Source organism: Nanorana parkeri, unplaced genomic scaffold (genome assembly GCF_000935625.1).
Source record: "Nanorana parkeri isolate BGI_ZX_2015 unplaced genomic scaffold, ASM93562v1 scaffold5, whole genome shotgun sequence".
NCBI classification, from domain to species: Eukaryota; Metazoa; Chordata; class Amphibia; order Anura; family Dicroglossidae; genus Nanorana; species Nanorana parkeri.
Genome location: NW_017306273.1, coordinates 5,544,453 through 5,555,959, shown reverse-complemented (window position 1 = coordinate 5,555,959; position 11,507 = coordinate 5,544,453). Strand labels below are relative to the sequence as shown.

At 44.2% G+C, this 11,507-nt stretch overlaps 1 protein-coding gene across 4 annotated transcripts in view; it reads left to right on the top strand.

Annotated features, from left to right (window-relative positions):
- Positions 1–6,714: 6,714 nt before the first annotated feature.
- Positions 6,715–11,507, top strand: part of FEZ1 (fasciculation and elongation protein zeta 1) — a 49,522-nt gene continuing 44,729 nt past the window's right edge. For 2 of the 4 annotated variants that reach the window (XM_018552600.1, XM_018552593.1), the window contains exon 1: positions 6,715–7,020. The gene's annotated coding sequence lies outside the window, so the exon portion shown is untranslated. The remainder of the gene's footprint in view (positions 7,021–11,507) is intronic. The other 2 variants (XM_018552579.1, XM_018552587.1) reach the window with 2 other exon arrangements.

The window sequence follows — 11,507 nt, the reverse complement described above, 5'->3', positions numbered from 1 at the left end:
ATTATTATTATTACTAGTAGTAGTAGTAGTAGTAATTTTAGTATTATTATTAGTAGAAGTATTTTTTTTACTGTTGATGTTATTATTATTATTACTAGTAGTAGTACCATTATTATTAGTAGTACCAGTATTTTTGTTATTATTATTATTAGTAGTAGTAGTAGCATTATTATTAGTAGTACCAGTATTATTATTATTACTAGTAGTAGCTGCATTATTATTAGTAGTACCAGTATTTTTTATTATTATTACTGTTGTTATTATTATTATTTTAGAAATCTTGTAAATTTGTATTCATTATTATTTTAATTACTAGTAGTAGTAGCCTTATTATTATTAGTAGTATCAGTATTATTATTATTTCTGTTATTATTATTTCTTGTTCACTAACAAGGTTTTGTTTTTCATAAAAACAAAATAAATGATGATTATGTTCAGTGGCACATTGCAATCGATTTGGGATAAGTAATCTTCTTTTGTCTCCCTGTTCTTACATTTTAGCATTGTGGACGTTGCATTTCCAAGGATCCATGTAAATAGGTCCTCAGCATTGACAGGTAGAGAAAAGGATGTTGTCACCTAAAGTATAACTCTAACTGTGCATGGGCTTCCCTCCCCCATTAAGAAGGGAAAAAGTGCATTTGACCTAGCTCTGTGGGTCTACCTCCCCAGGTGAGCATTCACTTGTTATCATCACTCACTGGGTGGAGGTGAAGGTCTGCCTGCATTGTGTGATTATCCTTACCTGAGAGTTATATGCACATTGGCTGCGAATCATCTGAGGAATTTTTTGCACAATCACCATTGTTTGCGCTTGTTTTTTCCTTGGGACTTTTTTTGCCTATATTGCTTTTTTGTATGTGTGTAGATATTTCTTATGCCTCATTTGTTTGAAGGCTCATATATGTGACTCATTTATATATGTTTCAATTTATTAGATATGTATGATTATTAGCTCGGCACAATATTGTTTTTTTCTAAAGTATAACTCTGCAATTCAGCAGCAAGTTTCTGATTTGCCTCTACAGCAGTCAGATCGGTGAGCGATGACATCGGATTGCTGTGAGTTGCTGCATTGTGCACATTTCTTTTTATCTTATTCATGATCCTGATTATTGTTGCATGTTTTGTTTTAGTTGGAGTGACTCCCAGTCATTTCTTCTCAGGACTTCCTTTGAACCTTTATCGGGGGTACACGGACCGGCTTTTATAAAGGCCATCATATGTTCTTTGTTTTATGTGTGCACCGGGCCTTTTGAGGTGAAAGCTGGTGATGTAATGGGAGACTGGAACAATACAAGGGTCTTGTGTGTGTGTGCAGTTTGCGTTTCCCAGTGTGACTCCGATGGGCCTTCTTTGGCTTGAACACCTTTTGGGGATTTTGGTATCCATGGTAACCGAGCCAGGGGCCTAGCTTGCTGAGACTGCAGTGCTGAATGCAAATGTGAGCATTGCTCCGCAGAAAACTACACGGGCAGCTCCGAGACACCTTGCGAGGAACGCAGATCATCCGACTGATATTAATTCGGGAGACTCGTCAGCAGTAAACAACCATCAGCCTTTATTTGTAGAATGCCAGCATAGTACACGACACGCAGCAGTTGTTTCTGAAGTCACATCCGTTCTGCCTTCACTGCAGCTCACAATCTGATCTCAGAATCTGAGGCACACGTACCTAACAACAGGGGCGCACATGAGGGCAGGCGTTCCGGGTCCCTTTTACAGTAATGGAGATTGTCAGGCTGAAATATCAGGGTGCCCCCTACATTGCAGTCCAATTGTTACCCTCATATCTATGGTAAATCTACATGTTTGCCGTTTTTGAGTCACTTTCAGTGTTTTTTTGGGGCGGGGGGCTGAAAGAGAATCGGACATGATGGAAATAGTTTGATAATTTCTGATCAGATGTATAGATATGGAATGTACATAATTAACTGTTGTTACCTAAAAACATCTTAATAGCACGTTCCTGCAAAAACAAGCGGGATTCCGGCAGTGCTATGGAGGAAATTTAACAGAACAGGAGCAGTTGCCCATAGTAACCAATAAGCTTAATTTGTGAAAGAAAGAAGCTGATTGGTTGCCGTGGGCAATGGCACCAGATTCTGCCTGCTCCAGTTTTGATACATTTGCCTCTGTGTCTCCTATCTTTGATCCATTAAACAAGAACTCCGGGCAAATCTTTTACCAACCCGTGCAGCGGGGCAACCCCTGCACTGCGAGGGTTAACTTATCAGTTTGGCCTAGGGAGGGAAAAAAAAAGTAATACTCACCCAATCCTCGGGGGCCGGCTAGCTGTGACAGCGATCCTTCCAGCCTGCGTCTTCCTATGCTGCAGCGATGGTATGTCCCTTGGCGTCCTCGCATCCTATACACGGTGGAGGAACAAGACAAAATCTGGAGCAGTTGCCCAAGGTAACCAATCAGCTTCTCTCTTCAGGTTGTTCAGTTAAGGTTTGAAAATGAAAGAGAGAAGCTGATTGGTTGCCACGCACAAATTTTGTCTGCTCCAGCTTTGATAAATTCCCCCCAGTGTATATCACGTTCTATACACTATACAGTGCATAGAACGTGATGACCCGGGGACCTTAGACTGCAGCGCAGAGCAAGCCGGCTCTGCAGATTGGGTGAGTATAACTTTTCTTTTTTACTTAGACCAAAACGAGCAGTTAACACTTGAAGCGCGGGGGTAGCCCCACTGCAAGGGTTAATCAAAGCGTTGCCTGGAGTTCTTCTTTAGGCCACTGCAGCCTCTGCAAGACTCTTCAGCATAAGCATACAATTTGTGCATAAAGTTTGTTAAGGGAGAACTATGGGGTCAGGGCTTTTCCCCATAGTTCTCCTTAGGGTAACGGGAGGACACAAACTAGCGTCCTCCCGTCACCCTAAGCTCAGTATACAGCGAGCTACAGTCAGCGGTATACTGAGACAGCGCAGCCGGAGCGGATCCCCACATCGATGTCGAGATCCGCCCAGCTGCGTGAGTGACAGCTGGCTCTGCCTATCTAGAGGCAGAGCCAGCTGTACCCGCCCCCTCCCCCGTCCGTTCTGCCAGTCAGCGCTGGCGGATCGGAGCGGGGAGGGGGGAATCCAGCCCCCTCCCCCTGTCACGGCAGAGATCCGTGACAGGATAGAGAGGTGAGCGAACGCCGGTATGTGCTCCCTCACCTCCCGATCTACTGAGCCGACCTGTGACAGTCTCATTGTCTCATTGTCACAGGTCGGCTAGAACTATGAGGTGAGTGAAAAGCACTCACCTCATAGTTCTCCTTTAATTGCACATATAATCTTTAGGGAGGTGGCGGGGTCTCTTTATCGTGTCATATCTAAGCACGTATGTTCCAAAAAGAGACAACTTTGTTTCCACCATTCAACTAAACAAGATCTTTTCTTTTGCAACTCTGTATAAATTGTGCTATAAATCAACATCCTATGGGGGGGCGGAGCAAAGACATCACCTTTTTCAGGGTGTAAGGCTTCCAGATAGTTATTCCCGCGAAGCAGGCAAATATAATAACATTGTGTGCAGGTTATAATTGGTGGCGATTAGCGGGACATCTTTTTAAGACAATTTTTTTTTTGTCCGCGGCAGTTCTTTTCCGATGCTGGAAGGAAACTCTTCATGGCATTTTTTTTATTAACGTGCAGAATATTCTAAACTGACGGAGAGATCAGAAGGAGTTTGCAGCAGACATCGTTTCTTTATCTGCAAAATGTAAACTATAAACGAAGCTCATGCGTTGCTTTTGGAGCCTGAACATGGCTTTGCGGCGGTGTTATTGGCCAGCCTTAGTATGACCGTTCAGAACCAATGGCTGCTCTACGCTGACCCCGATTCATCCTCCCAGAATGTGATTCATACTTCCTGTGCTATCGAACTTTGTTATCTGTGCAGCTGAATTCTCTGACACTGGCAAATCCTCATTTCACTACTGCCCTGCGTCCTCCCGCCTGTGTCCCTAGCTATATGAAATGATTACTGCTGCCATTTATCATGCAGTATACATAATTACAATCAGACTATCCTGGGGTTTGCATAATTCAACTCAGATGTCCTCATAATACCTGATTAACTCTTGCTTAAAAAAAAAAAATAAACACAAAAAACAGCCCAGCTGTGCTGCAATACTCTCCTTCAATCCTGCGCTGCACCCCACAGAAGGTCGGCTCCTACAGCAGATGGCGCTCTTCTTCCACGTTGAATGACGGCCTTATGATGTTGATTGATGGCACAATTTACACAGAGTTGAGAAATAAAAAGTTCTAGTTTGTTATAATATGCAAACAAATGTCTTTTGCTAGTTCTTATTCCCCCAAGAACTGTAACTGATGTCAAATGTACAACTTGCATTCGCTCCTCTTTTACTCCGTGTTATTGTACAACTGTATTTGCACCTAAACTTTATTTGTGTAAATTTGTGTTTACCATTGCCAATAAAAACTATTGAACAGAAAAAAAAAGTTCTAGTTTGATGGTGGAAATTAAGTTGCCTCTTTTTGGAACATGCCTGTTTAGAGATGACATGGTATAGATATAGTGTCACTTCCTCTGAGCCCAGGTTGTTTTTTGTGTGCCCTTGCAGTCAATGGCGTTGATGCGGTGTGAAAAATGTCACAACACATAATGTGAACGGGCCCTCAATCCTTTCCTGACCAGGGAAAGGATCCAAAACAAATAACCTCTCGGGGTCACCAGTATATTGCAATGATTTTAGAAAATTGCATTGCAAATCCTTGCCTGTTTCTGCTCTGTAGACATTGTGATAGGGCATCACAGCATTAAGGGGGAGGTTCTGTTTCCTATAATCACATGATCAGAAATCAGAGAAAGACTGCAAGGAAAAGTAGTGAGCCCATCACATGATCAAGAAATCAGATGCTAGGAGGAAAATGGCCCACAGTTTATATAAGGGTCAACAGGAGAAGGATTCTTATTTTCAGAGTCCAATAAGATTTGAAAATGATAGTCACATGGCTTAGTGTCTGTAGGAGGGGTAATGCCTCATCTTTGGTGTCAGTAGGAGGGGTAATGCCCCATCTTTGTTGCCAGTGGGAGGGATAATGCCCCATCTTTGATGCCAGTGGGAGGGATAATGCCCCATCTTTGATGCCAGTGGGAGGGATAATGCCCCATCTTTGATGCCAGTGGGAGGGATAATGCCTCATCTTTGGTGCCAGTGGGAGGGATAATGCCCCATCTTTGGTGTTAGTGGCAGGGGTAAAGCCCAATGTTTGGTGCCAGTGGGAGGGGTAATGCCCCATCTTTGGTGTTAGTGGGAGAAATAGTACCCCATCATTGAGGTCAGTCGAAGGAATGGTACCCCATCTATATTGTCAGTGGGAGGACTAATGCCCCAACTTTGGTGTCAGAGGGAGGAATAGTGCCTCATCATTAGCGTCAGAGGAATAGTACCCCAAGAACTAGTAAAAGGCAAGCAAAGGGCCTCATATGGCTCCTGGGCCACAGTTTGGGGATCTTTGTGTTAATGCTTTGTGAAGTGAGACTATTAAGACCATAAGGCTAAATTCACAAAGCTTTGACAAAAGATACAAAGCCATGCAGCCATGTATTTGTAATTTCCAAATCTCATTGGACTCATCTTTTGGCACATATGACGTATTCTAGCATGCTGCACATTTTGTTTACATTCCAACAATGTTATAAGACTGCATAGAGATCCAAAACCTGTCTATACTGTACGTACAGGGGTGTTTTGATCACAACACTAGAGCAGAACACATTCACATTATCTTTGGCAGGTCTGTGTATTTAATCTGTGCATTCAGAGCCCATTCGCACTGGAGCATTGCACAGCAACACGCGGCCACCAGGAGGTGCGTTGGGGAGCCATTTAAATGAACGGCAGTGCACCTGGCGCACAGTACTGCATACTAGGTGCATTTAGGGCCCATTCGCATTGTAGCATTGCACTGCAACACATGGTCACCAGGAGGTGCATTGGGGTGCCATTCAAATGAACAGTCCACCTAGCGCGTGGTACTGCATGCTAGGTGCATTGTGCAATAGCTAAACACACGGTAACCTGCAACTAGCACAATGCTTCTCTGTGAGCTGGCCCTCATTGGTTTGCCTGGAGTCCAGCTCTAACCAAAACCAGTTCCAGAGCTAATTTGACATGTTACAATGTGATTGTACATTCTGCTTTAGTGCTACCAACTAATAAGTAGTGCAGGGGTCCGCCTGATTGGATGCAAATGATTACTTTGTTTTTTTGAGAAAAATAAATTCGGCCGCACCGTTGCTGGAGCACCAGGATTTATGTCACCGGTGTAACCGCCTCGGAGCTTCAGGCAAGTCTAGATATTAAGTTTAAAACTTTAGCACTTTCCTGTCTTATAGATCAGCAGCTGACGCTGGGCCTAGATATTCAACTCTGCATGAGAAGGATTTGGTGCCTGCCACTGCCACACGCTCAGAGATGTCCGCTCTGCCCAGTTAGAGAAGCAGTTCTCATTGGTGGTGCAAATGATTCTAAGCGCCATGAAGGTCCTGAATTCCATCATCCAGTCCAGCAATGTTTGCCCTGTGACCAAACACCAGACTCTCCACTTCCATTTCTGTGTCAGAATAAGATTAATAACCTTCCCAGGCCGGCACCCCCTCCTTCTCTCATTGAGGACAATTGAGGCTGTGATTGCAGTGAATTAGACACATCTCGCTGCTTCTATCTGCAGCTATTCATGCTCCTGCCTATCTCTTGCTCTCCCTGGGAGTGACTATACTCTTGTCAACAGTGTGGTGGAGGTCATGAATATTCATGAGCAGCTGAGGCAGGGCTGTGCCGCTGGATTGCTTCTCCCAGGCAAAGACTGAAGCCATCATCACCATTGTACGCCGTATCTGTCTCTTTTTTTCCCCCTTCTTTGCAGGGAATATACTAGACGACGGCTGGAGAAAATACACGGACTAGGATGCTCGGATAGCAGGAACGCCTATTGTTTACTGCAGGCTTTATTCTGATGCGGAGAAGATTGCGAGTGGATCTTTACTATCTGCAGGTGCTGTTCTGTCATTACGCTGCTTCACCTTTCTTCCTCAAACCAAATGTTTTTTTTTATTTGCAAAGGTGAACGTGCAATGTCTGTAGTTTGCATTTGCCTGTCTGTGTAGGTCTTACTCTCAGAGGGCCTGTGGCTTGCAAGGTCTTGGACACCGGTTCTTAGATGTCCCTGAGCTGACGGCACCAGAGTGTGGTCCTTGGATGCTAGTGGGATCATCATCATCACCATCCTGCAGTCACTGGCTCCCTGTTCTTTGGTGACCGTCTTGTCACTGCTGTGCAGCAAAATTGTTGGTATCAGGTGTGTGATCCACAACACTGCAATGTAATGTGACCTGCGTGTTGTAACGTGATAGATGTGGGGTAGACGTAGAAGGCTGTATGTAATGTTTGATGCTCCAGGTTAGCTACACCGGGCAGGACCAGACAGGTATACAGAGAATGGCTACACTGTATAAGTATGTTTCATTTTTCTTCCCTTCCTTAACCCTTCATTCTGCTTATACCACAAGAGTGGAATTAAATACAAATATTCTTCTCTTTCACTGGCACTGTGTGAGCACTGGGGGGTGACGCTGGCGTTATGCATCCGCATGGAGGGGATTATTGTAACGTTAGTATACTGTACTGCCATGTTTTCTGCACAAGCTTCTGCCAAGGATTCAGGCCTGGAGAAAACGCTAGGATTTCCGCAAGCCCAAAGGCTGCGGCTGTGACTATTGCAGTGACATTTTCTGAAATTCATGCCAGATATACACATGCCAGATATACACATAGGGCATCACACAGTCCTTCTGCTGTCCCTAAGGAAATGTGATGGTTGGGGTTTGTAGCATATCTTTACCCCGGAGGCTCACTCTGCGATGCTGCAATCTACGAAGTAATTACAGGAATGATTTGTTGTAGTTAAATACCACTTGGGGTAGAATTGACTAAAACTGGAGCGGATGGAATCCGGAGCAGCATGGCATGGCAGCCAATCGGCTTTTATCTTCAGTGTGTTCAATTAAGCTTTGAAAATGAAAGACAGAAGCTGATTGGCTGCTCCAGATTTTGTTGGCGCCAGTCTTGGTAAATTAGTAAATTCCCCTCATTATGCATTGAAGGCCGTAGATGTAAATTATTTATAGCGATGTTTTGGTGATACAACAGATATTAGCCTCTTTTGCTGTTGAGTGTGCTAAGGTTGAAGATATGTACACATCAAATGAATGAGCTAGTAAATGTAATCGCAGTAAAATGCTACTCCTGAAGACTTTAATGTGAAATTTTGGATACATTGGGCTTTAGCCCAAATAATTGGAATGCTATTTAAATAATTTTACTGTGCAGTGAGGGTGAGAGCTCATATAAGGACCAGCCATACCATATAACCTTAAAGGTGAACTCCGGTATAAGCAGATATTGTCCTCATACAAGATTCATGTGCATTCTTCCTTGAATCTCGGTGAGCTTTGTGTATTTCTTCCAGATCTGTGCAGTAATCCAGTGTGGGACTTGGAGCTTCCTGTAATAAAGACCGCGCACTGCTGTTCTCTCTGCTTGTACAGGGTGACTGGTCTTGTCTCTGCCCCCCTCCTGTAATAAAGACCGGTCACTGCTGCTCTTTCTCCTTGTGCAGGGTGACTGGTCTTGTCTCCACCCCCTCATGTGATAAAGACCGGTCACTGCTGCTTTCTCTCTTTGTGAAGGGTGACCGGTCTTGTCTCTGCCCCCCCTCCTGTAATAAAGACCGGTCACTGCTGTTCTCTCTGCTTGTGCAGGGTGACTGGTCTTGTCTCCGCCCCCTCATGTAATAAAGACCGGTTACTGCTGCTCTCTCTCCTTGTGCAGGGTGACTGGTCTTGGGTCCACCCTCTCCTGCATACAATTACATGTGGTGTGTTGTCGATCAGCTGACAGACGATTATTAACATGAGCGGGTGACATCTGCCGCTAGTAGACGACAGATTAGGGATTCCTGCTGCAGGAAAAGGAAAACATCATGACGCAGGAGTCCATAATTGCACCTAAAGATATAGGTGTAAATGGGGCCTTATTGTTGGCTAGGGATAGATTGCTACAATTCTTAGCACTTACACTTTGATAAAATTGACCTCTTGTATATATCTTGCTTCATTTGTTCTTACTGCAGTACTTGCAGGATTCTGCGCTGGAGAGTTTCCATACAGTGCCATAGCAGCCTATGTGACTGCTATAAGGCCGAGTGCAGATGTCATCGTTTCTTCCACAAGCATGCCACACAAGCCTGATTGGGCAGCACCTACAATATTGATTTGGAAGTTTTATCAACTTTGCCACGCTTCAAGACCAGAGACTAATTGAGGCAGAATGAGGCCCTAGGCATGGCAGTGGTTTTGATCCCCCATCCTTTTGCTTGACAATGATAAGGATTGCAGTAGGCACAGAGAATCTTTACTTGACCCCATTGGACAACAATTGCCTATAAGTACATCTTGCCTTGTTGAGTGACAAGCAGGTGCACAACTTTAACCAATCGGCACTATCCCTCTGGTTTCCTACGGGAACATGAATGTTGTAACTTGGCCCCTTGTTTATTCACTGGGCCAAAGGCTCCTGCCAAGGAGGCCTAGTGGATGATCTGTCTCTGAGCGAGGCATTGCACAAGGAGAGCAGTAAAACAAGTTATATGAAATTGTGCCTCATAAATTCTTCTCTAAAGTAGCATTGCACCTCTATGAATCTGGCCTCTGAGCATTTCTCAGTCATTTGCGCGCTGTATGTGAATTACTGCTTCTATTCAGTGATAAAACCATCACAGGTTGTTGGGTGGTCCAGGGCCACAGGCATTGGGGTCTCTAGACTACTGCAAATCCTTTGCTAAATGAGAAACAGCCTAGTGCGTACTATATACAGAATACTCACAATAACTTGCTTCATAAACTCACCTGTAGCGCACTGATGAGGCTGCATGTTGTTGGATCGTCATATTTTGAAGCACACAGCAGTTATTGAATGATAAATGATCTCTCGGCAAAATGGTTGGACAGGGAGGTCTTGTGAACTGATTTACAGAGGTAGATGTGACATGGCAGCTGTCTTGGTAGTGTACCCCTGTGACACCGCTTCCTCCCACCACTATCAAGTCATTAAGCACGTACAGAGAAGTTATTGGAAGTCATTTATTTTTCATCTTGGGTTAGAGCCTTAGTTCTCAACTGGTGGGTTGTGACCCAAAAGTGGGTCGCGACCCCATGTTCAGTAGGTCGTTGCATACCTTCCACTTTTCTAGGTGAGAGGCTCCTCTGCCTCTCCCTAGCGCAGCACAGTCAGTTCTCGCGCCGAGCAGCCATTTAAAATATGCTGCCCGGTGCCGAGTGTCAGCTTGAGGTGGGGTGGGGAGGGCTAGGGTTATGGCAGCTAGTGAGCTCCATCCATACGTGCATTGCTTACAGCTCCCTTGCGTGTCCTGTAGAGGTGCCTGAACTGGAGTGATGTCACATTCTGGCTCCCGGCACCTCTACAGGTGATGCACATATGGATGGCTTTCCGTCACAGCGCATTCTGGTGTGGGAGTGCATTGCATTGCTATTCATTTGAATGACATCCCAAATGCATCTCCCACCCACAGTTCTATCTCCCGCATCGGAACGCGCGGTACCACATGCCATGCGTCCCATTGCAGTTCAACTTGGGTAGCAACTAAATGACCAAGGTCAAATGTGAGTCCTGAGGTTGCACAGGTTGAGAACCACTGGGTTAGAGGGTGCTTAGTTACTAATTTCCTGCCAAATATAAATGGACTTGCCCTCATATGAAGCTCTGCATGGAGCTTGGATAGAGGGGATATCTAAAGGCCACATGGGGACAGAGGAAAGGCAATGTAAGAAGGGGTAGAAGAGGCTTTTAGGACAAAAATGATCTATGGCTTGAAGAAAGTTGAGGGTTGGTATGGAGTTTATTTTATTAATTTTTTTCTTTCAATTGTCTAACTCTTGTCTGGAATACACTGACCTACCCTTCCATATATACTTGAGATGATATTGTTTGATCTGAATTGTTTTGGGTTATAATTATTCCAGAAGCTTTATTTAACCTGCATATCTCACCATTGTACAAAACAATGCCTATAAAAAGTATTCACCCACTTCGAAGTTTCCTTGTTTTATTGTAATGGAACATTGAATCACAATGCTTATCATCCTTTGCTCACTGATCAAGAGAAATATACTCTGCGTGTCAAAGTGAATACAGATTTCTGCAAAGTGATTTTAATTACAATGAAACAATTGGCTGACAGCTTAAGTATTTACCTCTTTTAGGTCAGTATTACGTAGATGCACACATTTTGCAGCATCAGCTCTATCAGCTTTTCACATCTGGACTCAAGCTCTGTCAGGTTTCATGGGCTTCATGAGTGAACTGCCTTTTTTTCATGTCCAGTCACAAATTCTCCATTGGATTGAGATCTGGTCCCTGAAATTCCAGGATATTGATTTTACTGTCGTTCAGAATTTAGGAGGG